Below are 24,975 nucleotides of genomic sequence, written 5' to 3' on the forward strand. Positions count from 1 at the left end.
TAGCCATCCAGGAAATAAAAATTAAAATCATGATGCGATACTTCTATACACTCACTCGGATGGCTAAGATTCAAGGCTGATGATACCAAGTGTCGACAAGCGAACTCATATAAATACAAAAAGCACAGCCACTTTGGAAACTGGAAACACTAAGCATATGTTCATCAACTCTATTGTACTAACTAACTCCTTCCCCTGCTCAGCCCTTGGTCCTTAATAGGTTTTTCTCCTGGGGGGTGGTGGGGCTTCAGGATACAGAAGCTTGTTGTGGGATCTCAGTTACCAGACCAGAGATTGAAGCAGGGCCACAGAGGTAAGAGTGCTGAATCCTAACCGCTAGCCCACCAGGAACTCCCCCTTACAAGACTATTCTTTTTTTTTTTCAATCTTTTGTCCTTTTAGGGCCACACCCTCAGCATATGGAGGTTCCCAGGCAAGGGGTCGAATCAGAGCTGTTGCTTCTGGCCTATGCCAGAGCCACAGCACACCAGATCCGAGCCGCGTCTGTGACCTACACCACAGCTCACGGCAATGCCAGACCCTTAACCCACTGGGCAAGGCCAGGGATCGAACCCGCAACCTCATGGTTCCTAGCCATATTCATTTCCGCTGCGCCAAGACAGGAACTCCAACAAGACTATTCTTTTTTTTTTTTTTTTTTTTTGGTTTTATAATCCCAGAACAACAAGACTATTCTTTTTTCTTTTTTTTGGTCTTTTTGCCATTTCTTGGGCCGCTCCTGCGGCATATGGAGGTTCCCAGGCTAGGGGTCCAATCGGAGCTGTAGCTGCCGGCCTACACCACAGCCACAGCAACACGGGATCCGAGCTGCGTCTGCAACCTACGCCACAGTCACAGCAACGCTGGATCATTAACCCACTGAGCAAGGGCAGGGATTGAACCCGCAATCTCATGGTTCCTAGTCAGATTCGTTAACCACTTCGCCACGATGGGAACTCCACAACAAGACTATTCTTAATCCAGAGTAACCCCTTTAGAATTAACATCTGGTCACATCTCTGCTCTGCATCTAATCTTTCACTGGTGTCCCCTGAGGAGCCGTGTGATTTGCCCCCCTCCTTACTCCTCACCTCTGCTCACCTGCCACCTCCCCCTCCTCCCCCAACACCATCCTTCTAGCTACACTGGAACCACACAGAGGACTGAAATGGGAGAGATGTTTGCCTGTACTGTTGCCCAGAGCAACTCCTTTTAAAAAGGACCCTTCCCCTCTCATAGCCCCTGGCCAAGAAAGAGCCTACTCTCTAACCTTTGCAGTTTCTCAGGCATTCCAGGCCACCCCTGGCTCAGAGCCTTCCCTCGCTCCACTCCCTTTTCCCAGAACACCTTCCTCGGATGTCTTCAGAGCTAGCTCCCTCACCTCCCTTTGACCTTGACCCAAGCATCCCATTTAAAAGTACCACCCTTGCTTGATTCCCCCCTCCTCATGACACTCACGGCTTTCTAATTGACTCTATAGTTTGCTTATCATGTCTCTTCCTACAAAGAATGGCAAGAAATTTTTTTTCTTCCTATAAAATATGGAAGTTCCCAGGCTAGGGGTCCAATTGAAGCTGCAGCTGCCAGCCTATGCCACAGCCACAGCAACATAGGATTTGGGCCATGTCTGAAAACTACACCACAGCTCACTCCAACACCAGATCCTTAACCCACTGAGTGAGGCCAGGGACCGAACCCATATCCTCATGGTTACTAATTGAGTTCTTAACCCACTGAGCCACGACGGGAACTTCCAGGATGGCAGGAATTATTATCTGTCCATTCACTGCTCTTTCCCCAGGATCTGACACATGGCTTGCACTGAAGCCCCAGGCAGTTGTTTTTCTTGCATGACTTCTTGTGCATTAGTTATCCCTTCTTCCACAGACCTGTGAGCTCCTCCAGGAGAGCAACCATGTCTTGGCTTCCTCTGGCATCAAGATGGGCCTGAGGCATGCCCTGAGTGCCCAGGAAACTCTCAAATCAGGTTTTATGGGAAAGGACAGCACACCTTGGCCAGCTGCCCTTCGCTCCAAGCCTTGCATGTACTTCCTGAGAAAGTCCCCAGATACAGGACAGTGACATCAGTCATTTCAGAGGAAGAGGTTATTAAATAAAAGAGAAATTGAAAAGCAAAAGTCAATCAGGATCAGAGACCGCTGCTCTGTCACATCCACGTCTCCCTCAACTGAAGCGGTTCTTTATTGGACTGGCTTTTCTCCGAGTTGGAGCAGAAACTAATCAAAGGCCGTTTTTCTTTGTTTGCAAGGAGCCGTGTTAGTCAGAATAGTGAGAACTGGGCCTTCAGGCTCTGCACTTATATAAAAGTGGCCTTGGGGACAGATGAGCAACAATTATCCCAACCAGAGTCCTTTTCAGGAAGGACAAACTCAAGATTAGCGCTTCATGCGAATCCTGACTCCCAAGGACCCTGCCCTGAAGCCCAAGGAAATCGGGCTGATACGGTGCTATTTCCAGCTCAAGGTTGTCTGCAGATGGGGCCTGTGCGTTCGAAGTGGAAAGAAAATTAGAGAGTGGGCTCTTTGTTGAAGAGATTGGTACTGTTTTTAAAAAACTGTTAACCAGATGAGGGAGCACAGTGAGGTGAAAAGAAAAAAACGAAAACAAGACAAAACACTGCTTGTTCCAGGGCAGCATCTGGTCCCTTATGGGATGATGTGTGACCCAGGCGGCCACCTGGCTTCTGTGAGTGTCAGTCTCTTCATCTACAAATGGTGGCAGTGATTCCTGCCTACATGGGGGGACAACGGTGTCAATTAAATTAGACTGTACAGAGGAAGGGACACGGAGAAAGTATAGAGCCCTCCAGAAATGCTGGGTATAGTATTATTCAGCAAAGCTACACAGGGCTACTCTGCCCTCCAGGAGTCTCAGCCTGGTTGGGGAGAGGGCACAGGACACAGAAAGGACAATGTGAGCCCACGTGTGAGCTAGGGTTGCTCCAGGCAGGGGTTCTTAGTATCCTTGGGGGAAGGACAGAGTTCACAGTTCCACTGCAGTAGGGGGCTGGTTAGGAGGCAGTGTGGCCCAGTGGTTAGGAAAGGTGGGCTTCGGAGGCTGTCTGGGTTGGAATGCTACTCCACCAGTGGGTGACCTCCACCAAGTTATGAGACCTCTCTATGCCTCGGTTTCCTTGTGTGTACAGGGAAGATCATGGCATTGACCTCGTTGGATTAGGGTGACACCTGAGAAAGAGCCTTTCCATGACCAAACTTGAGTCAACTCCTGAACCTTCTGATAGGCCCACTGGGGCCCTTCCTTGTCCAATCCAATGTTAGCAAGAACACTGCCAAGTCAGTTTAATCAGAACCCCTAACCCCCATATCTGATCACCCTCAAGATCTGATTGGCATCCTCATCCTCCCCCAGCTGCCAGATGACGGCTGAGCCACCCTTCAGCAGGAGTACTTTTAAGTCAGTTTAGCCAGACTCCCCCGTCACCCTGATGTTTCCTCTTAGGAATTTTCCACTGACCTCCCAGCCCCCTGTTTCGTGGCTATAAATTCCTGCTTACCTCTGCTGCACTCACAATTGAGCCTCGTTTTAGCCTGAGGTTTCTTTTCCCTACTGCAACAGTCCTGAATAACAATCTGTTTTTACTGCCCTAACTACTGTCCAGCTCTGGCTTTTCTTTGACAGAATTAAATGAAGTTATGAGCAAAGTGCTCTAAGCTTCCCTCACTAGAGGTGCAGTTTATTTTTATTTTTTGTCTTTTTGGCTTTTCTAGGGCTGCTATGGAGGCATATGGAGGTTCCCAGGCTAGGGGTCGAATCAGAGCTGTAGCCGCCAGCCTACATCAGAGCCACAGCAACGCGGGATCCCAGCCGCATCTGCGACCTACACCACAGCTCACGGCAACGCTGGATCCTTAACCCACTGAGCAAGGCCAGGGATCGAACCCACAACCTCATGGTTCCTAGTCGGATTCGTTAACCACTGAGCCATGACAGGAACTCCCCAGAGGTGCAGTTTAAAGATTCTCTCCCCATCTCAAAGGTGCTGGCCTTAACCTGTGCCATCAGAGAACATGACCCAGCTCCTTGGCTTTATTTTAAAACAAAGAAAGACAAAAATGCAAGCCAAATGGCACATGCACTTAAAGGCCTTTTTGGTCACAGACAGTATCACTGAAGTACAGAAAGAGGGGGGAGGAGTTTGTACAAAAACAAGTTAAATCTAGACAGCTGCTTAAAGGTAAACAGCCCAACTGTGCATCTCCCCCCAGGCCACTGGGTCTCTATCCTTTCCTTTTCATGGGCAAATGCCACGTCCAAGAAAAGTAATTCAGCCCTCTCTTCCTTCAGTTCCACCCTTCCAGACCCTGTCCAGGGACCTGGCTTCTCACAGCCAAATGGCCCCTGACATATTTATCTACTCAAAGTCAATTCCTCCCTAAGCAGGCTTCTGGGGTTATTAAGATGGCCCACCCTGTTTTCTCACCCTGCTACGTACTCAAGAAGGATGAGATTGGAATCTGGGTTTTGAGTGGTTGATCATTAGAAGAGAAAGGAGGGGCTCCCTGCTAGGGGCCAAGGAGACGATGAACAGGCTGGGAAAGAGGACTGCAGGGGCCAGGGAGGGGAGGGGGGCGTAAAGGGGGCCTGGGCAGGGGCAGAAGCCCTGGATGGTTGGCATCCTGGAAGATGCCAGGAAGCCTGAAAACACCCAGTGACGGGGAGAAAGGCAGCTTTGCTCCTATTCAGGCCTCTGCTGCGCCTCCTCCAGCCCCCAGGGCTGGCTTGGTAGAGGAAGCCAGGGGCATATCCCAAGCTTTTCTGAGCTGGTCCTACCCACCAGAAAAGCAGGTGGCCGATCATGTTATATGGTTTAACCACTTCTCAAAAGGTCCTGTGTTAGTTTCCTGTTGCTGCTGTAACAAATAACCCCACACTTGGTGGCTGAAAACAACACAAATTATTCTATTATAGTTCGGAGGGCTAGAAATCCAAGAAGATCCTTTAAAGGGCTAAAACCAAGGTGTCAGCAGGACTGGTCCCTTCCAGAGGCTGGAGGGCTGAAATTGTCTCCTGGCATCTTCCAGCTTCTGGACGCTACTTGTTTTCCTTGGCTCATGACTCCTTCCTTGCATCACTCTAACCTCTTGCTTCTGCCATCACCTCTCTTCCTTCCATCAACCCTCTCCCTCTGCCTTCCTCTTACACAGACACTTGTGATTGTATTCAGGGTGTGCTCAGATAATCCAGGAAAGTCTCCCCATCTCAAGATCTTTAAATCACACCTGCAAAGTCACTTTGCCATTTAAAAAAAAAAAAAGATCTTTTTAGGGCCGCACTGCAGCATATGGAGGTTCCCAGGCTGGAGGTTGAAGTGGAGCTACAGCTGCCAGCCTACACCACGGCCACAGCAACGCCAGATCTGAGCTGCGTCTATGATCTACACCACAGCTCAAGGCAAAGCCAGACCCCTGACCCACTGAGCCAGGGATTGAACCACGTCCTCATAGATACTAGCCGGGTTCTTAACCCACTGAGCCACAATGGGAACTCCCCATTGCTACTTAAAGTAATACATTCATAGGTTCCAGGAATAAGGACATATTTGGGGGCCATTTAGCAGCCTTGATCCCCTTCCTAGGAAAAAAAAAAAAAAAAAACACTTCAGACTCTTCCAAAAAAACTCAACTAGTTTTGGAGCAGTGTGTCCATAGACCCTGGTTTGCAGTAGTGAGGCTTGGCGTTGCCAGGCAGCTTATTTGAATGGGCTAAACTAATGAACTAGAGGGAACTCTTCCCTCCAAACCCTGAAAACCGGTTGGGAGGAATGGGTTGAGGCACGGCCAAAAGAAGGGTGTATCTCACTTGCTAATCCAGTGGCCAGAAGATAAACCATAAGGTCAGGGGTCACACCGCCTCCGGAAGTGTCCTCCCCACTCTTACGGCTCACCCCTGCTCTGCGGAAAACCAGTTTTGCTGTGTGACCCCGGACAAGTCACTAAACCCAATGAGACTGTTGCCACTTTGGAAAGATGGAGCCTGGACCACATCACCCCTTGAGTCCTTCTAGAAGCTCCAGGGTTTTAGGATCATGACCCATAGTCTAGCCTCTGGCTTATGCCAGACGGGGGAGGACGCTGCTAAAGTTGTATGGACCTGAGTTTTATGAGCAGGAGCTGCCAGTCTGGCTTGGGCTGGGTCTGATTTTGAAACTGGAGGTAGAGACTGTCCTTAGAAGTCACGGGAATCAGGAAACCCAGGCTCTCGTCTCAGGCCCACTCCTGTTTTGTGATTTGATGAAAGTTATATTTAACATGCCCGAGTCTCGTTTTCCCCCCTAAGTAAAAAAAAATAGGACTTAAGAACATTTTTCTTTTCTTTTTTTTTTTTTTTTTTTTTTTTTGTCTTTTTGCTATTTCTTTGGGCCGCTCCCGCGGCATATGGAAGTTCCCAGGCTGGGGGTTGAATCGGAGCTGTAGCCACTGGCCTACGCCAGAGCCACAGCAACGCGGGATCCGAGCCGCGACTGCAACCTACACCACAGCTCATGGCAACGCTGGATCCTTAACCCACTGAGCAAGGGCAGGGACCGAACCCGCAACCTCATGGTTCCTAGTCGGATTCGTTAACCACTGCGCCACGACGGGAACTCCAGAACATTTTTCTCATCTACTTCCTGGAAGTGTCATGAAAGTGATAGAAAATTGGAAAAAGCAAGCGTATCACGGCATCGAAGATACAAACTGGACATGTCAGGAGATTAACCTATTCAGGATATTGCAGTACGATCTGACCCCCCAGATGCAAAGATCAGAGTGTCTCCATGGTTTGCCTTCGATGTGTACAGGGAGGCGTTAACAAGTGCGGTGATTCCAAGTCGCAACGACAAGTTACGATGGGGTGATTTACAGCTAAATTTGTGTCTGCAATCGGGGGGGGGGTTATCAATTAGAGTGTAATGCTTATCTATGCCAAGCTACTTTCAGGGGCACAAGTAGTTCTACTCTTCCCTAATCATTCTGAGGCAAAGAGCTTAGAAGTTGGCAAGGGGCAAAAGAATAAAGATTTGTGTTAGACCTTGACCTGGGCTCAGAGATAAGGGTAGAGTCCTTTGGAAGGCATTCAAGGCCCTTTACCACCTGGTCAGGCTCTGTGTTTCTAGGCTCACCTCCAGGCTCCTCTCCCCCACATATACACACATAGTCCAGAGTCCCAACCCAAACACCGACCATTCCCCACATTACATGTGTTTTCTGTTCCTTTCTTGACGGAATAATGACTCCTACTTTAAGATTCCATTCAGGAGGAGGGGGAGGGCATGGGATGGATGGGAAATCTGGGGTTAATAGATGCAAACTGTTGCCTTTGGAATGGATAAGCAATGCGATTCTGCTGTATAGCTCTGGGAACTATGTCTAGTCACGTATGATGGAGCATGATGGAGGATAATGTGGAAAAAAAATGTATATATGTATGTGTGACTGGGTCATTTTGCTGTACAGTAGAAAATTGACAGAACACTGTAAACCAGCTATAATGGAAAAAATAAAAATCATTAAACAAAAAAAAGATTCGATTCAAATGACTCCAGCTCCAAGAAGCCAAGCTAAGTTTGGGGATCTTTCCTCTGTGTTTCCAGGCAACTTGTTCTGTGGGTCCAGTAGACCACATTAAAGGGTGTTTCTTTTTTTTTTTCTTTCCTTTTTTTTTGTCTTTTTGCCTTTTCTTGAGCTGCTCTCGCAGCATATGGAGGTTCTCAGGCTAGGGGTCTAATCGGAGCTGTAGACGCCGGCCTACGCCAGAGCCACAGCAATGCTGGATCCTTAACCCACTGAGCAAGGCCAGGGATCAAACCTGCAACCTCATGGTTCCTAGTTGGATTCGTTAACCACTAAGCCACGGTGGGAACTCCTAAAGAGTGTTTCTTGTCTTTTGGTCCCTCCATCCAGAGGCAAGCTCCTGGAATGAATCATGAGTCTTTCAACCTCCATCAAGACTGATTTCCAGTAGGTGTTTGCAGTGGAAAGAAGTAATGAGAGGAGGGAGAAGTAGGGAGGGGAGGAGGCAGACAGACCTGAAAAAAACCTTCACACACTAATGACATCACATGCCTCCAAGAGCAGTGCCTCCTCATGCCTAAAATCCAACTAGACATTCCTTAGCTTAGCACTGAAACAGCTCCAGAAGGTAACCCACAAGCTACCCCTACAAACTGGCACCATGAGTCAAACTGCTCTTTCTTAGCCCTGAACACAAAGCGCCTGCCCACATCTTGGCCTTTGCTCCACAATTTCCCACCTGGGGGCCCTCACGACTGTGGTGTAGACAGGCTCCAGCCACCTGCAACACCCAGGAGCAGCTGATTTGTGCTTACCTGCATCTCAGTCTCCAGCGTTCAAGGAATCATCAGTCCAGCAGCCAAAGGTAACTGAAAAACAGAATGAATCTTTATTGTAGTCATCTGATAAAGCACCAAAGGCAGATTATAATGACAGCAAAGAGGAGAGCTTGAGGACAGTGTCCACTATGGCTCAGCTCCCCTCCTTCCTGCTCTCAACCTGTCCCTCTGGGCCTTCCCAATACAATGAATATAAATCAAATTCAGCCATCCTTTGTTTTTCTTTTCATGGCCACACCTGCGGCATATGGAATTTCCTACGCCAGGGGTTGAATCAGAGCTGCAGCTGAAACCTACTCTTTTCCACAGTGGTTGCACTAATTTACAATCCCACCAACAGTGTAATAGGGTTTCTTTTTCTCCACACCCTCTCCAGCACTTACTGTTTGTAGACTTTTTGATGATGGCCATTCTGGCTGGTGTAAGGTGACACCTCAGAGTGGTTTTGATTTGCATCTCTCTAATAATGAGTGATGTTGAACATCTTTTCATGTGTTTTTTGGCCATCTGTATGTCTTCTTTGGAGAATTGTCTGTTTAGATCTTCTGCCCATTTTTTGATAGGGTTGTTTTGCAGCTGAAACCTCTATCACAGCTTGTGGCAACACCAGATCCTTAACCCACTAAGTAAGGCCAGGGATTGAACCCACATCCTCACAGAGGCAATTCTGGGTCCTTAGCACTCTGAGCCACAAAGGGAATGCCCTCAGCCACCCTTAAAAGGTCTATTTCTTCTTACATCAATTTACACCACAAAAGCCCAGAGACCTATGCAGGAGGTGATGCTAAGTCTGCTTTCCTTTAGGTCCCTGCCTACTTCCCTGCCCTCCAGCTCCCTCCTCCCCAGGCAGAGCTCAACCCTGGCTGCACATTGGGACCTCCGGGTTCTCCTCCAGGGTCCCTGGTGATTCGTCTGGGGTGCAGGCTGCTGATCCTGATGCATAACTGATGATGGAGAGGGTCCCCATTCTCACTGCCATCTGGTAAAGACTTCTTTTGCTGCTGACTGTCCAGCTGTCTTTCCTCACTAGACTGCACACCCTTCCATGGCAGGTTTGATGGCGCATTTACCTTTGAGACTGTTGGGGAGGAAGGAAATTTCCTCTACCCTTCTCAGTTCTTCTGTCTGGTCTAAGAATTAGATTGATCTTCTCTGGTTAATCTGTCTTGTATCAAACAAAATTTAGTACTGTATACATGGGAGAGACGCAGGGAAACTGAGTAACTCAACAAAATGTGTGAAACCCTCTTCTTTTTATTTTTATTTGTCTTTTTAGGGCCATACTTGTGGCCTATGGAGGTTCCCAAGATAGGGGTCCAATCGGAGCTGTAGCCACCGGCCTATGTCAGAGCCACAGCAACGCCAGATCCAAGACGTGTCTGTGACCTGCACCACAGCTCACAGAAACACCAGATCCTTAACCTACTGAGCAAGGCCAGGGATCAAACCCACATCCTCATGGATGCTAGTCGGGTTCGTTAACAGCTGAGCCTCGACGGGAGCTCCCTGAAATCCTCACCTTAAATATCATCTTCAGCTAAAGACAAAAGAGGATGTCGGGGTAGTGTTTGGGGATCTGAGAAGAAAAGAAAGCTATTGAAGTGGAGATAGAAAATGAAGTGTTTGGTAAACAAATGTTTGCTGGGCCGGGAAGAGACAACAGGACACAGAGGAGTTTTAACCTACTGACTGTGCTAGGTCTCTGTTTACAAACCTGGTTCATACCACAGTCATCTATGGTGAGAGCATCCTTCTTGCAACAAGTCCTCTATTTACATTCTTTAGGGGTGGGAGGAAGGTCAAAGGCTCTTCCAGGTCTTTGGGGCCTTAAAACTAATCAACCTGGAGTTCCCATCGTGGGACAGTGGAAATGAATCTGACGAGGAACCATGAAGTTGCAGGTTCGATCCCTGGCCTCTCTCAGTGGGTTAAGGATCTAGCATTGCCGAGAGCTGTGGTGTAGGTCGCAGACATGGCTCAGATCTGGCATTACTGTGGCTGTGGCACAGGCCAATAGCTACAGGTCCGATTGGACCCTTAGCCTGGGAACCTCCATATACCGCGGGTGTGGCCCTAAAATGACAAGACAAAACAAACAAAAAAAACCCCTAATCAACCTAAATTTATCCTCAGGCCAAAGAGATACATTTTGGAGTGGCAAATTTTGTTCCTCTACAAAGCCCTTCCCCACCCCCAAAGCCCAGTCACTGGTTTGGTCTTAGAGACTTCTGTTGCCAGAAGAGAACTTAGAGGTCACCAAATGCAAACTCTCATTGTGTAGGGGAAACTGAGTCACAGAAAAGGTTCAATGACGTGCTGGTGGTCAGACAGCCCATGAAAGCTGGTGTGGAGCCTAGACTCTGGGCTCCCAGAGGCCTGAGATTCATTCAGAGCCTTCTCCCTTAACCAACCTCCACCCACCCCATCCGGGGGACCCCTGGGGAATCTCAGCCTGCGGGACTCCAGTAGCCAAAGGATGGAGGAAAACCAAGCCCCATAGCCTGCAGAGACCCTTTTCTAGGCTAGGGTTATAGGTTCTTTGATTTTTCCACAGCTGGTGGGAGCCACAACAATGCCTCAAGAGTCACAAAGGGCCTTATATTCCAAGATCTGGGTTCTCCACCAGCATCACCAGCCACGGTCTCTTAGCCTGGGCACTAGAGACCTAGGGGCCCACAGGGAAAGGAAGGGACCCACGCGGTGCCTGCTGCTGGCCTCCCATTCAAGGAGGGAGCTTAGTGAGGAGAGTCTGCAGGGAGAGGGGTGGCCTGGGCCTCTCAACCAGGACGGGACCCCTAAGAGGCCTGCAAGATCCAGGCCCTTGAGGGCAGAAGTATCAAAACTTAGGGGTGGAGGGAGTCCATGGGGCTGGATCCCGGAGAGGCAGGGGCCAGGAAACCTTTTTAGGGTGACTAAATAATTGTCTGTGTCAAATACTAAGGCTGTCAACAAATTACCATGTCCATGGCTTAGAACAACAGAAGCATTCTCACAGTCCAGAAGCTGGAAGTCCAAAATCAAGGTGTTGGCCGGGCTGTGCTACCTCTGAATTCTCTAGGAGAGGAAGGCTTGAGAAGGGCTTTCCTGGCTACATCCCTAATGGTGTGTTGATTGCAGCTACAATAAGCTACAATGTCAGGATAGATCTGCAGCAATTTCAACATAAAGATCTTAGAAGCACTGGAGTTCCATCATGGCGCAGTGGAAATGAATCCAACTAGGAACCATGAGGTGGCAGGTTTGATCCCTGGCTTCGCTCAGAGGGTTAAGAATCTGGTGTTGCCGTGAGCAGTGGTGTAGGCTGCAGACACGGCTCAGATCCTGCGTTGCTGTGGCTCTGGCGTAGGCTGGCAGCTATAGCTCTGATTAGACCCCTAGCCTGGGAACCTCCATATGCTGGGGTGTGGCCCTAAAAAGCAAAAAAAAAAAGATCTTAGAAGCACTAATTGAGGTAAAGACCCCGCCCCCAGCTCCCTCATTAAGCAAGATGTGCAAATAGTGACCCAACCCCCAGGGTTGCTGGGCAGATAGTGGTAAACACTCTCTCTTCTGCTGCTTTGCATGTGACTCACAGTCCTTAGGACAGACAACCCGCACCCCCTCCCAAGACTCCTAATGGGAGGGGCTCCCCACATCCCTCCACTTCTGCAGTGGTGGGGGTGCAGACTATGCCCAGGGCTTCCCTCCTCAGACAGCAGGACAGAAGGGGGCGCTATTCCAGAAAGACTTGAAAGGGCAGCACAGAGGTCACCTCCAGTAGGCCCCCCAGGGTGGCTGACATGGACAAGGGGAATGACTCTTAGTGCTAACAGGTCACCTCAGCTTCTGCTGGCCTGTGTCCAGCCCAGGTGACATCTAGTGTCTGAGGCCATGAGGTCCTCACCTCCTCTTTCCTGGGGGAGAGCTCTGAGGTTCTGGCTACCTGGTCTTCTACTGGTTCCCACCGATTTCTGAGCAGCAGGCTTCGCATTGAAGGCAATTCCGCGAGCTCCTACCCAGAATATTCACTAGATTCTTTTTCTGCTTAAATCCACTGTTACCAAGAATCTGGCTAAATCACGCGTTAACTGAGAAAGCATTTGGTAAAGAGTCAAGCACCAGGTAAATGTGAGTTGTCAGTAACCAAGACCTCCAGGCAGAAGGTCCTCTCAGACACCATGCCCCTCACCTGCCTGGCAGCTCCCGCACTACCATCCCGGCTCAGAAGGGCCAGACCCCAAAGCGAACCTGCCTGAGGCCCACGCTGCCCCTGCGGCTAATTCCAGAATGGGAGGTGTTCCCTCAATCTCATCTTTCTTGGAGTTCCCACTGTGGCTCAGCAGTAACGAATCAGACTAGTATCCATGAGGACGCAGGTTTGATCCCTGGCCTTGCTCAGTGGATTAAGGATCCGGCATTGCCATGAGCTCTGGTGTAGGCCAGCAGCTATAGCTTTGATTTGACCCTTAGCCTGAGAACTCCCATATGCAGCAGGCGTATCCCCCCTGCAAAAAAAGCACTAAAAAAAAAAAAACAAAAACAAAAAAAAAAACAAACCCAATCTGATCTTTCTTTTCAGACAGCCAAGGACATAAGATCGGAAATAAATACACGAGTGGCAAGGGTGAAATGGGTCTCCATCTATTTCATAGGCTCCATTACTAGTAATAAAAAGAGCGTGATTGCTGTTGGGGCACGTTTTGTCATCATCTCTGGACAACATTTGCTGCCTATCTCATCCTTAAGTCTGGGAAAGAGGGGGTGACAAGGATTAAGTTACCCCCTGTCCCCGAGAAAGGTTATTTGCCCAGATTACACAGCGCAGAGCTGGAGCTGGGACCAGGACTGCAGTCTCCAGCCCCAGTTCACCCTGTGTCCATAGACAGTGGCACAGACTGCGTGGAGGCAAGGCTTCAGCTTGTGGCCCATCTCCACCAGCAGAGTACTCACCAGCTTAAAATAAATGGGCCAGGCCTTTGGAGGCTGTGCCGTTCAATCCAGGGCCTGCGAGTCCAGAGGTTTGTGATGGAGGGAGGAGGAGCCTGGCAACTTCTAGCCCTTTACCCTAGAGATATATTCCCACCCGTGTAGAATACGATGCATATACAGTTATTCACAGCAGCTGTTTCCAGGAGCAGAGGAACTAGGGAACAGCCCATGTGCACGTCAACAGGGCCCTGGGTAGTGCCCTGCAGTACTTTCACACAGTGGATGTGGCTGCCACTTAAAAAAGAATGAGCAGGTTCTCTATGGCTGCTATGGAGCAATCCCTAGAATGTACTGCAAGGTGAAAACAGTAAGTTACAAAAGTAGGTAGAGGAGCTACCCTTTATGCAGGAGAAGGAAAAAGAAAACCTCTCTTTATGCATCTCTGGAGAATACATAAGACTGCAACATGAGTGGCGTCTGGAGAGGTGACCCTGCTGGCTGAGAGAAAGGCATGGGAGGGCGCATCTTCACAAAATATCCTTTTGTTCCTTTTGAAGCTGAAACTATGAGAATAGATTACCTATTCAAAACAAACAAGTGCACATGATGTTTTTTTTTCTTGTTGTCGCCTGTGTTCTAAAAAAGCACAAGAACGAAAAGGAATGGATTTCAGGCGCTCAGTCTTCAGCCATCAGTTTCAGTATCCGAGGGGCTCTCCAGGGAATTGGAAGACAGGGCAAACGTGCTTGCCCTTGTTTGCTCAGCTGCACAGGCATGGCTGCTGCCCTGTGCTGAGCAGACTCACCCGGAAGACGCCTGGTCGGAAAGCATTTTCTGGGGAGAATCACTACACTCCTAGGCCACCTTGAGGGCTACATCCTCTTTGGTTAAGGTATTGCCTTGTCCCAAGCTCCACTTTCCAAATCTACAGCCCTTGGCTGGGGATGAAGGGCCATCTCACATACTGCCCTAACGGGACTTTATCCAGTTTATCACCTGGACAGGTGGCGTCCTGGTGACCTGATTGTTTCTGCAATGGGTTTGAAGAGCGTGTTTCCCCCAAAAGATGTGTCTACCTGGAACCTGAGATCTTCTGAGGTCATCTTATTTCAAAAGAGGATCTCTGCAGATGTAATGAAGGTTAAAAAAAAAAGACGTGGAGTTCCCATCGTGGCGCAGTGGTTAACGAATCAGACTAGGAACAATGAGGTTGTGGGTTCGATCCCTGGCCTTGCTCAGTGGGTTAAGGATCCGGTGTTGCCATGAGCTGTGGTGTAGGTTGCAGATGCGGCTTGGATCCCAAGTTGCTGTGGCTCTGGTGTAGGCTGGCGACTACAGCTCTGATTAGACCCCTAGCCTGGGAACCTCCATATGCTGGGGGAGTGGCCCTAGAAATGGCAAAAAGACAAAAAAAAAAAAAAATGTGATCCTCCTGGATTAGGGTGGGCCCTGAGTCCAACGACGAGTGTCCTGACAAGAGACAGAAGAGAGGACACAGCGAGACAGAGGGGAAAAGCCACGTGAGGGTAGAGGTAGAGCGTGATCCATCTATAAGCCAAGGGCCTTGCCAGAGCCACTGACCTGAGAGGCAGAATTGAAGTGGGTTCTCCCTCAGAGCTTCTGGAAGGGACCGACCCTGCCAACACCTTGCTTTTGGACTTGTGGCCTCCAGAACTGTGAGGGAGTAAGCTTCTGTTGTAAGTCATGCAGTTCATGGCACTTGGTTGAGGCAGCCCTCAGACATGAAGACAGCCTTAGAGCTTTGCTGAGGGCGAGGAGGGGGCTCAGGGCATCAAGGGTCCCCTCAAGGACTTTGCACATCGAGGACTGGCCCCTGCTGCTCTGTGACCCTGGCAAAGAAGAACAGGGTGTCCTGCTTGCAGGGAAGTGGGGGGCTGGCCTGGGGCACCTCATTCGCAGTTCCCTGGGGTAGAAGCCTTCCCAGCAGTGGGCGGTTTTTCTCTAATGGGGAAGGTGTGCCTGCCTGTCGCTAGGAAACAGGGAGCCGGGCCTGTGGGCTCCCAGCCTGGAGCGAAGGCAGATGGTGACAAGATTAAATAGTGCCTTTCATTTCAACATAGGAAATGTTTTCAATTCTCCTCTCTTCATGTCTCTAAAAAAAGGCAAGTGGCGGAAACGTCCCGCTGGAAATTTATTAACAAGAGCCCAGGCAGCCCAAAAAAAGCAGACTTCTCCCCAACCCCCCCATCTTTCCAACCACCCCGCAGGCGCTCTGAGAGTGAAGCTGCCGTCCTATCCCACGACCTGCCGGTGCCACGCTGAGACCTATTCAATCCTCTGTGTCACTGGAAGAGGTGAGGTCTATTGCTATCCCATTTCACAGATGAGCAGACCGAGCCTGAGGAATGCATGGAACTAGCTGGTAAGTTGCGAAGCGGGATACTTCATAGCTCTCTCCTTCGTTTGCCTCTTAGTGATGATGTTTATGAAAGTACTTGGAAATGACAATTCAAATCCAGAATCTTATCACTACTCATACAAGGAGGATAAGTAGCTACAAGACTATGTATAAAATCCGCAAAGCAAATAAGAAACAGCTTTGTTGTCAAGCAACTTCACTTGGGGTAAGGAACTAGGTGAGCCAGGTGTGGAGGCCAGACAGATATGGAGGTTAAGACACTGTAGGTCAGGAGCTCCTGCTGTAGCACAGTGCATTGAGAACCCAACTGCAGTGGCTTGGATGGCTGTGGAGGCACAGGTTCAATCCCCAGCTCAGCCCAGTGGGTTAAAGGATCGGGTGTTGCTGCAGCTGTGCTCAGATTCGATTCCTGGCTGAGGAAATTGCATATGCCACAGGTGAAGCCATTAAAAAAAAAAAAAAAAAGAGGCGCAGTAGGTCAGTGTCCGCTGGCTGGGTCAGCATCTCCTCTGATCTGGCCACTTTGGGTACAGCTTCAGTTTCCACAAGACAAAGTCTCTCACGTTGTTTGGCCAATGGGCAGGGGCTGGCCAGGGCAAATGCTCCCCCAGCACAGTCTCCTGACTGCTGTGTGCTTGTAGAGGAAAAGGGGAAGACTGCAGCTTCTGCAGACTGCAGGCAGCTAAGTGGGAGAACAGTGGGGCACAGACAAAGAGAAGAGAAGAGAGATGAATGGGGTTTTAGATCCATCGGCCTGGAAAGGCTCAAGGGATGAGCTGCCAGACAGACATGGCCCCACAAAGACCCTATACTGTCCCCAAATGTACCTCCCTCTGGCCTAAAATAAACGTTGCTCATCAAGTGAATTGTTCTTAAAATAGTTTCATATCCATCCTATCACATGATGCCCAACTCAGTCCTGGGGGACAGGTGGAGTGAGGGAAGCGAGTGGTAACATGACCCCCCCCCCTTTTGTACATGGAGAAATTGAGGTCCAGACCCATCCCCTTACCTCATCCTCCATGTTACAGGCTTTCTGGGTGGTGTTGATTCTCCTTTAGTGATAGTACGTAAAACTCTGTGTCCTTTTCTACTCCTAAGGCCTTTTTTTTTTTTTTTTTTTTTTTAATTTCCCTTTTTAGGGCCACACCTGAGGCTTATGGAAGTTCCCAGGCACAGCGACGGCCACAGCCACAGCCAGAGCCACACCAGATCTGAGCTGCATCTGCAACCTACACTGCAGCTTGCGGCAACGCTGGATACTTAACCCACTAAGTGAGGCCAGGAATGGAACACACCTCCTCACAGACCAGATGTCAGTTTTGTTTTCGTTTTCTCTTTTGGTCTTTTGTCTTTTTAGGGCCACACCCATGACATATGGAAGTTCCCAAGCCAGGGGTCCAACTGCAGCTGAAGATGCTGACCTGCACCACAGCAACATCACATCCGAGCCACGTCTGCAACCTACACCAAAGCTATGGCAATGCTGGATCCTCAACCCACTGAGCAAGGCCAGGGATCGAACCCAAGTCCTCATGGATGCTAGTTGGGTTCGAAAACCACTGAGCAACGATGGGAACTCCATGATGTCAGGTTTTTAACCCACTGAGCCACAATGGGAATTCCTTAATGCCAGTATCATTTTTTTGGTTGTCTTTTTCTAGGGCTGCACCTGCAGCATATGGAGGTTCCCAGGCTAGGGGTCTGATCGGAGCTGTAGCCCCCAGACTACTCCAGAGCCTCAGCAACACCAGATCTGAGCCGCACCTGCGACCTACACCACAGCTCATGGCAACGCCAGATCTTTAACCCACTGAGCAAGGCCAGGGCTCGAACCTGCAACCTCATGGTTCCTAGTTGGATTCATTAACCACTGAACCACAACGGATATTCCAATGCCAGCATCTTAACTCAAGTTCTCACCAGGGCAAGGCTCGTGTGTCTGCCTTAGTTTCTCCCCAGACTGAGCCATTTGGTATACTGCCCCTTGGCTAATGCTTCCTAAAGCTCTGTTTTGGCATAGTCATCTCAGTGCTCAACACTGTTCCTTGTTAACAACATTCTAATCCTCTTTAATTTGATGTCACCCAACTACGTTGTCTTATTACCTCTACCTCACCACATATACACTCAGCTCCAGCCAGACCACTATCCTAACAAATTCATGATGTCTCCTCCCACCTTCAGTGCCTTTGCTCATGCTGTGCTTCCACATGACTTTCCTTCCCTCTGCTCACAGATGACTTTTCCAGGGGCTAGTCGCTCTTCAGGGTATGGAGCACATCAACCTCTTTCATCAAACCGATGCTAATTATCCAAGAGATTGTTCTCTTCTCTGAATTCACACTTATGTGTAGGGGGCTACACTTCAGTACATGATAGCTGGCCTCTACAATGGCCCCCAAAGATCTTCAGTCCCCGGTATTTATGTCCCTCTGTAGTCTTCTCCCTCCATGAGTAGAACTGATCTGTGTAGCCCATAGAATGTGGCAGAAATGAGTGTCATTTCCAAGGTTAGGTCATAAAAGACAGTGTAACTTCTGGTTTGTGCTCGTTAAGAGTGCTGCTCTGGAGGAATTTAGCCATCATGGCAAGGTCAGGAGGATGCTTAAGCAGCCCTGTGAAAAGCTTTGTGATGAGCTGAGGGCAGGCATGTGCATGAGCCATCTTGGAAGTGGACCTTCCTGCCCCAGTCAAGCCTTCAGATGACTGCAGCCTCAGCCAATGTGTTACTAAACCCTCAAGAGAGACACAGAGCCAGACCCACCCAGCAAAACTGTTTCCAAGTATCTGACCTACTGAGGCAGGGTGAGATTATAAATGCTTATTGTTTTAAGCTGCCAAGTTTTAGGGTCATTTGTTATTCAGTAGCTGATAACTAACATAAATGTCTTGTTCATGAAGTATCTTCTCAAATCTATTAAAATGCAGGGACTTTGATTTGTTCCTTCCCCTTTCATTTACCCAATCCTCCTGCCACAAAAGATAGACACTTTAGAAGAGGTACAGCATGAGGATATACTTGCTCATTCATTCATTCGTTCATTCAACAGATATTGAGTACCAACGTGCTAGGTACTGTGTGTACCAAAAGGGACAAGATCAGCTTTCTACCTGGAGGCCCTTATGATTCTGTCATTAAATAATCACAAGAAATGTGCAATTACTAGGTACAAGCTGTGAGTGAATACAAAGTAAAGGGAAAATGGACGGGGAAACCACATTTACATTGGAGAAGGGGAGGAGTCAAAGAAGGCGTCCCAGTAGAAGTGATATTTAAGTAGAAGTCTAAAGGATAAATAGCAAACACTCAGGCAAAAGGAAAGGAAGCAGGGACAGGCATTCCAGATGTGTGAGTGTCCTTGGGGTCGGCAGACTTTGGTGGGAAGCGGGGTGAGGCAAGGGGCCATTGGCATGGGACGAGGTTGGTGGAAGCTTGGGGTTAGTCCTCAGGAGTTCTGTAAATCATATTAAGAGCTCGGATTTTATTCTAAGTGCACTGGGCCGTCACTGAAGGGGCTATGAGTGGAAGACCCGACCCTCGTGGGAAGTTATGGGGATAAAGTTTTGGAGGTGGTTAAGTATGGCCCTGTAGTGACAATGGTCAGTGGGTCCTGTTATCATCCTAGAGGGAGATGACAGTGGCTTGGGCTGGGATAGTGGCAGTGGGGATAAAGAGACGTGGTCAGTTGCAAGAGGTATTTGGAAAGCAGAATGGGCAGGTGGAGGTGGATGAAGAGAGGGGAAAGAGGCAGGTGTTAAGACTTACTGGTTGAGCGGTTAATGATGCAGAATCCTTCACTGGCATTCCACAGCGGATGCCTCGGTCAGAGCCCTCTCCTCCCTGGAAAAATGGGATCCCTACCTCTAGCCCATGACCCACCTTTACTGCCCAGCAGCTCTCGCCAGTCCCAGTAGCCTTGTTAGAGCTGCTCTTTGGCTGTGCCAGATCTGTGTGCCCCACAAGGCGGGTAACGATATCCATTTTTGTTCACTGCTAAATGCCCAGGGCTTAACCTGGTGTCTGGTGCAGAATAGGTGCTCAGTTAATATTGGATGAATGAATGCACACTGAATAAATGAATAAATGAGTGCACATCAGCCCTCCCCCAACTTTCCCCTTGATCTTGCTCTGTGTATTTAATCCAGCTCCAGAGGGTTCCCACCAGGGCCTGAGCCCTGAGCCCTGCAGGCTGGGTTGGGGCAGGTGAGAGATTTCAGGAGCCAGCCAAGGGAGAAGCCCCAGTCTGTTGTCTTACCGGATGTCCCTTCCAGTCCTCAACCTCTTGCCTGGGTTTTGGTTCTGGCCCCAGCTCTCTGCCACGAACCTTAGAGGTTCCTATTTCGTATCCTGAGACCTGCTTTCACCAACTCTGCTCAGCTCTTTGCCAAACAGGAAGCAGGGCCTCTACAGCTCGGTTTCTTATAGGTTATTGTAAATGACAAACACCTGGGAGCTGGTTAAAGTTACAGCTTCCTGGGAGTTCCTGATGTGGCTCAGTGGTAATGAACCTGACTAGTATCCATGAGGATGCAGGTTCAATCTCTGACCTCATTCAGTGGGTGAAGGATCTGGTGTTTTCATGAGCTGTGGTATAGGTCGCAGATGTGGCTTGGATCCCTATTGCTGTGGCTGTGGTATAGGCCAGCAGCTGTAACTCCCTAGCCTGGGAATCTCCATATGCAGTGGGTGAGCCCTAAAAAGATGAGGAAAAAAAAAGAAAGGTACAGCTTTCGGGCCCTTGACCAGATAATCTGAAACAGGAGGGCCTGAAGAAACTGCATTTTTAACAAGGGCCCTAAAGGCTGCAGGTGGTCCTGAATGACACTGTCAGAAGTTCACTGTGGAGGGTTGGGGCTGGAGTAATGCCTGGATCACACTGGGCCAAGCTAAGCGACCGTAGAAACACAGCAGCAGTTGGGTGGGAAACAGGCCTTGCCCAAGTGTTAGGGTCCCGGTGGTCATTAGAGGACACACCTGTGTTTGGCCTTGGGCCCGCTGATCTTAGGGGACCTCAAAGGGACACATCACAGCAGACATTAAATGTAATGTTTTAAATCTCTCTCTCTCCTTTAGTTTGGCCGTGTCCACAGCATGTGACCCAGACCAGGGATGGAACTGCATGGCAGTTGTGACATGCATCACAGCTGTGGCAACACCGGATCCTTAACCTGCTGCACCACGAGGGAACTTCCTTAAATATCTCTTTAAATGCAAAATATCTCTGCTCTAGAAAATTTGAAAGGACTTTTATACTTTTTAGCTTTTTAAAATAAATGATCCCTATGGTTCTCATTATCTTATATAGGTACATTATATAATAACTACCTATTCACTAGACATTTACATAAGAGTGGCATTGGACTGGAGGTGACCACTGGCATTTTCTGGGCATTTAATTAGCATTTATTAATTTCAAATTAGATATTTTTTGTCTCTTGGGATCAATATATTTTAAATTCAGGTTTCAAATATTTTCTACAAGCCCTTAAAAACCAGCAGGCCCAGGGCCCAGGGCCCATAAAAAGGCATCGTGCCATCTAAGGCAGCTTTTCCGAAGCCATCCGGGGCCAGGTGGGAGGTCTGGGTTAGCGCAGGGCGTGGGGAGCCTCCGTGTTGCCACACAAGCCCTCGGGAGCCATCCTGACGCTGCTGGGTGGTGAGCACAGTAGTGCTGGGCTCAGTGTGGCAGATGTCCACCGGCCACCTGGGCACTAAATATAGCCCCAAACAGAGCCCTCTCTGCCTGGAACCTGCAGAGTAGGCTTAATTGGCTGGGATTGCCACAGAGAGAAGCTCTGTTAAAAGGAATTGAAAACAGGCTTCGCCCCACCATTCTAGGATGGGGAGGTTCATAATTAGACAACGGATTTTTTGTGCCAGCAACACAATATTGCTGGATGTAGTCACTGATAAATCCTTCAGCTTGATCATCTTAGATGTTGAGGTCAGGTCTAGGTAGGTGTCTGGGAAATACCTGCTTTCCCTAGGGACCCAGCAGAGTAGGACATTTCCCCAGAGTTCTGTTCCTTAGTGCTATGGACTGAGGGATGGGTGCCCCTAAAATTCATATGTTGAAGCCCTAACCGCCAGACTTTCTTTGGAAGCGGTGCATCTAAGGAAGGAATTAAGGGAGTTCCCGTTGTGGCACAGTGGTTAACAAATCTGGCTAGGAACCATGAGGTTGTGGGTTTGATCCCTGGCCTTGCTCAGTGGGTTAAGGATCCAGCATTGCCGTGAGCTGTGGTGTAGTTTGCAGACGAGGCTCGGATCCCATGTTGCTGTGGCTGTGGTGTGGCTGGTGGCTACAGCTCTGATTGGTCCCCTAGCCTGGGAACCTCCATATGCCATGGGAGTGGCCCTAGAAAAGGCAAAAAAAAAAAAAGGAAGGAATTACAGTTAAATGAGGACATACGGGTGGCCCTCGTCAGAAGAGTCACCAGAGCTCTCACGGGAAGGGGACATGTGGACACACAGCCAGATGGTGGCAGCCTACGAGCCAAGAGAAGGGGCCTCAGAATGGAACCTACCTTGCTGGCACTTTGAACTTGGACTTCTCAGCCTCCCGAACTGTGAGAAATCCATTTCTGCTGTCCAAGCCACTCAGGCTGTGGTGTTCTGTTTTGGCAGCCTGAGCTAATAAACTCAGCACCTTGCTCCTCTAGTCAGGGAACCAGAACCACCTGGCCTAACCCAGGCCCACCCAGTCAGTGCCTGTGTGGTATCAGGATGCCCAGGTGATTCAGAAGCACCACGGAGCATAAGGTGTTGCCCTCCTCCCCAAGGGCCGTCACTTACTCTCGAGTATGAACTAGGGATCCTCCTGGAAATGGCCAAATACCTTAGGGTGGGAGAAGAGAACACTTCGAAACTAAAAATAGCTGCTGGCCTGTCGATTTGCCGAAGGCAGTCTTATACAACTCCATTCTTGGGGAGTCTGATCTGGGGCTCTGAGCTCAGCTCGCCTGGGGGTGCAATGAGGAAGTCTCTAAATAGCCTTCAACTGATACACAGGCATATGATTTCCCCAAAACAGGGATAGTGATGTTTAGAGTGCCTACCTTGTCTTCTTGAAAAAGTGATAACAGATTTAGACTTTTTTGCTCTATTACCTCCACATGCCCTGGGTGACTACTGACTTGGGGGAGAGGGGGTTTAATGTACGTACAGATTCTAACCACCTGCTGACTTGAGTTATGGAAAGAATGGAGCTGCTATTTCTTGAGTGGGAAAGGTTGTGGGAGAAGCAGGTTCTGGGAAAGATAAGGAGTTTGGATTCAGAAATGTTAAGTTTGAAATGCAAAGTAATCCTCCAAGAGGAGGCTGAGAAGACAGCTCGTACAGGGGTTTAGAGTTTGGGGGAGAGGTCTGGGTTGGAAAACTAACACCATATACCATCAATGCATGGCTGATGTTTAAACCTATGAAGCTGGATGAGATACGTTTGGCAGAAAGAAAGGAAAATGTACTTGCTTAGAGCAGAAGGGTGATGCCATGATACAGAGGAGGTGAGAGAAGGAGGAGCCAGAAAAGGAGGCTGAGAAGGGGGGGTGGGTCCAGAGACACAGGTGAGAAACAGGACAGTGCTCTCTCCAGCCACATCTCCAGAGAGTGCCTGTGGCAGATCAATGGGCCAGAATAGAAATCCCAGAAATAGACCCCAATATTTAGAGAAATTCAGTGTACAGTAGGGGAAAAGGAATTATTCAGAAGTCAATTTGCAAACAATGCAACCAACAAGGGCTTAATCTCCAAAATATCCAAACAACTTATACCACTCAACAACAACAACCACAAACAACAAAACAACCCAATTGAAAGATGGACAGAAGAACTAAATAGACATTTCTCCAAAGAAGACAGACAGATGGCCAGTAGGCACATGCAAAAATGCTCAACATCACTAATTATTAGAGAAATGCATATTAAAACTACAAAGAGGTACCCTCTCACACCAGTCAGAACGGCCATCATAAATGTACAAATAACAAATTTTGGAGAGGGAAGTTCCCATTGTGGCTCAGCTGTTAATGAACCCAACTAGCATCCATGAGGATGCAGGTTCAATCCCTGGCCTCGCTCAGTGGATTAATGATCCAGCATTGCCCTGAGCATGGTGTAGGTCGCAAACCCGGCTCAGATACTACGTTGCATGGCTGTGGCTGTGGTGTAGGCCAGTGTTACAGCTCTGATTGGACCCCTAGCCTAAGAACCTCCATATGCCATGGGCGCAGCCCTAGAAAGACAAAAAGACCAAAAAAAAAAAAAAAATGCTGGAGAGGGTGTAAAGAAAAGGGAACCCTCCTACACTGTTGGTGGGAATGTAAATTGGTGCAGCTGCTATGGAAAACAGGAGGGAGGTTCCTCAGAAAACTAAAAATAGAATTATCATATGATCCAGCAATCCCACTCCTGGGCATATATCCGGATAATAGTATTATTCAAAAAGATACATGTACCCCTGTGTTCATTGCAGCACTATTCACAAGAGCCAAGATGTGGAAACAACCTAAATACCCATCGACAGATGAATGGATTAAGATGTGGTACATGTATATAATGGAGTATTACTCAGGCATAAAAAGAATGAAATAGGAGTTCCCGTCGTGGCGCAGTGGTTAACGAATCTGACTAGGAACCATGAGGTTGCGGGTTCGGTCCCTGCCCTTGCTCAGTGGGTTAACGATCCGGCATTGCCGTGAGCTGTGGTGTAGGTTGCAGACACGGCTCGGATCCCGCGTTGCTGTGGCTCTGGCGTAGGCCAGTGGCTACAGCTCCGATTCAACCCCTGGCCTGGGAACCTCCATATGCCAAGGGAAGCAGCCCTAGAAATAGCAACAACAACAACAACAAAAGACAAAAAAAAAAAAAAAAAAAAAAAAGAATGAAATAATGCCACTTGCAACAACCTGGATGCAACCAGAGGTTCTCATACTAACTGAAGTAAGTCAGAAAGAGAAATACAAATACTATGTGATATTACTTATATGTGGAATCTAAAGTATGGCACAAATGAACCTATTTACAAAACAAAAACAGACTCACAGACATAGAGAACAGACTTGTGGTTGCCAAGGCAGAGACGGAGGGAGTGGGATGGACTGAGAATTTGGGGTTCGTAGATGCAAACTATTACATTTAGAATGGATAAGCAATGAGTCCTACTGTACAGCACAGGGAACTAGATCCAGTCTCCTGGGATATGTATGTATAACCGTTATCACTTTGTTGTACAGAAATCAGCACAGTATTGTAAATCAACTATACTTTAATTAAAAAGCAAAAGTAAAAAAATGGATTCTGGAAAAAAAT

The 24,975-nt window shown here is 48.7% G+C and overlaps 1 long non-coding RNA gene across 1 annotated transcript in view; it reads right to left on the reverse strand.

Annotated features, from left to right (window-relative positions):
- The window catches only part of LOC110260142, a 54,504-nt gene extending 34,461 nt beyond the window's left edge, over positions 1–20,043 (reverse strand). Inside the window, exons 1-2 of the long non-coding RNA XR_002342992.1 lie at positions 19,922–20,043; positions 8,351–8,404 (exon numbers count right to left, since the gene is read on the reverse strand). This is a non-coding gene — a long non-coding RNA (uncharacterized LOC110260142). The remainder of the gene's footprint in view (positions 1–8,350; positions 8,405–19,921) is intronic.

Source organism: Sus scrofa, chromosome 3 (genome assembly GCF_000003025.6).
Source record: "Sus scrofa isolate TJ Tabasco breed Duroc chromosome 3, Sscrofa11.1, whole genome shotgun sequence".
Classification (NCBI taxonomy): Eukaryota; Metazoa; Chordata; class Mammalia; order Artiodactyla; family Suidae; genus Sus; species Sus scrofa.